The sequence below is a fragment of the Palaemon carinicauda genome, chromosome 1 (genome assembly GCF_036898095.1).
Source record: "Palaemon carinicauda isolate YSFRI2023 chromosome 1, ASM3689809v2, whole genome shotgun sequence".
Taxonomy (NCBI): Eukaryota; Metazoa; Arthropoda; class Malacostraca; order Decapoda; family Palaemonidae; genus Palaemon; species Palaemon carinicauda.
Genome location: NC_090725.1, coordinates 80,112,160 through 80,114,659, shown reverse-complemented (window position 1 = coordinate 80,114,659; position 2,500 = coordinate 80,112,160). Strand labels below are relative to the sequence as shown.

Here is a 2,500-nt window from a genome sequence, read left to right as displayed (position 1 = left end):
AATGGACTATAGGTTGTTGTAGATTGGCTAACCCTTCCGGCCAGACACGGGATTTTGCAATACTGCAGCCCGTAAAGAAATAGCAGGAACAAATAAGACAGCATGATCTCCTTGAGAAAGAAGAAGAATGGTCATGGAAGCAAAAGTTAGAGCAAATGCTTTTTTGTTGACCAGGCGGACATGAGTCTTTTTATAGTTTGTTTATGACATATTTGTTTTTGATGTTGTTAATAGTTTATATATGACATGTCTGTTTTGACGTTGTTGCCTTTTTTAGAATGATTTATTGTTAATTGATTCTCTTCATTTATTTATTTCCTTATTTCCTTTCCTCACTGGGCTATTTTTCCCTGTTGGGGCCCCTGGGCTTGTAGCATCTTGCTTTTCCAACTAGGGTTGTAGCTTGGATAGTAATAATAATAATAATGATAGTGGAATTATAGGGCTAAATCATCCTTAAGAAAGTAAAGATGTGACTGTTGATCCCAGTATCTTAGAACATGTGAGCTTTTTAGGAGTTTAAGAAGATAAATTCGGCCTTCGAAAACTCTCTTGTTGCGTTTTGGCGTTACAATCCATTATCTCAATTTCCTTCATTTCTCTGTTACTGTCACTTGACTATCAGCTCTGTTCCATTCCAGCTTTTCAAGCCTAAATGATAAGTCTAACCTCACAATAAAAGGACTACACAATAGGGAAAGAGTTACCCCTGCACTAATTAAATTACACTGGCTGCCGGTAAAAGCGAGAATTGAATACAAGCTACTCTTACTAACGTTTAGGATACTGAATCAAAATGAACCAAAATATCTAAAAGAATGCCTGAATAAACTAGAACTAGAAACAAATGTTAACATAAGACACATGAGTGACAAACATAGGCTATCTGAACCAAGAACAAATAGTAAATTTGGTGAAAGGGCTTTCAGCTACTGTGCGTCTAGACATTATAATAAACTGCCAACTGAAATGAAGGACCTAAAGGGAGCAATTGAATTTAAGAAGAAACTAAAGACATTACTTTTCACAAGATCATATGATTTGGAAGATGCTACAATCGAAGAATTGTATAAGTTATAATAAAAATGTTTCGTTAGATGATTAATATGGACCCGCCCGAGAAGTAGTTCACTCGACTTCAGTGGAGGGTTGGATTTAAACCCAAAACAAGTAACAAGTAACAAAGAATCATGATTGCACATAACTCAAGAATCAAAGAATATCACATGAAAATAAACTTGAAAACGAAAACTGAAAATATTAGAGGAAGAATAAGGAGTGCATGGATACATTCCTTTAAGTAGGGGTATATCATTTGGGAATAAGGAGTGCATGGACACAGTCCTTTAAATAGGGGTATATCATTGGGAATAAGGAGTGCATGGACACATTCCTTTAAATAGGGGTATATCATTGGGAATAAGGAGTGCATGGACACATTCCTTTAAATAGGGGTATATCACTGGGAATAAGGAGTGCATGGACACATTCCTTTAAATAGGGGTATATCATAGGGAATTAGAAATATATAGTTCTCGATTGTAATGATCAACACAAACGCCATCAGTTTTCCGCCCAGGGAAAAGACAAAGAGTTTGATTAAGCCCCTGGGGTCCCTACCAGGCCCCTGGGACCCCTACCAGGCCTTAAGCTGATGAGCTAATAGAGAGGATCAGAGGCAGAGTTCTAAAAATAATATGAGGGCCATTAACACCAACATCGGATTTTATTAATCGTTTATAAGATAACAACTTATAATTTTGATTTAATGAAATATATACGTTAATCCACGATGTTTTGGCAAATCACCAGCAAGGTAGGAATTCAACGTTAAAGTTACTATAATGATTACTTAATCGTTACTGTTGTATAGACAATCTTCGAGTTTCCAGGAAGAGTGCACATTTATATACCAACAATTATACAGTAGGAACTAAAAATGCTAGAAAATAGGAAACAAAGCAAATTTGGATTGACGTTTAACACTTCAGTAGCCATGTTTACGTGTACGTTGTTGTAAGGAGCCATTCGATGCTGATGCCAGTGTTACCAGATTTCCAAAATCGTAATACCCTCCACGACCTTTAATGTCGGTTCAGTTTCATACAGGAGCAATTCTGTTCTTCTATGATTTCCGCAACATCAAGTTCTTCAAGCAGCTCCTGCCGAAAGAAATTCCATAATTAAGTTATAGGCAAAAATGATGGTCCATCAAAGAGAGAAATCAATAGTTTCATGATCATTCTATCATTAGGTATATTAACAACAATTGTCGACAAATATCAATAAAGTATTATAAAGTATTTGTGATTTCTTTCTTTTACAATACAGAGTTAACTCGGTATTCCTATGATTCCATTCGAAAGGCAAAGACGAAAGTAATAAACACTTTTGTATATTTTCAATAAATTTTCAAAGTGCCTTGAAAAAGTATTGTGAATATATATATATATATATATATATATATATATATATATATATATATATATATATATATATA

At 34.7% G+C, this 2,500-nt stretch overlaps 1 protein-coding gene across 2 annotated transcripts in view; it reads right to left on the bottom strand.

The window, feature by feature from the left end:
- Positions 1 to 1,721: 1,721 nt before the first annotated feature.
- Positions 1,722 to 2,500, bottom strand: part of LOC137642553 (uncharacterized) — a 15,401-nt gene continuing 14,622 nt past the window's right edge. For both annotated transcript variants that reach the window (XM_068375210.1, XM_068375217.1), the window contains one exon: positions 1,722 to 2,162. The gene's annotated coding sequence lies outside the window, so the exon portion shown is untranslated. The remainder of the gene's footprint in view (positions 2,163 to 2,500) is intronic.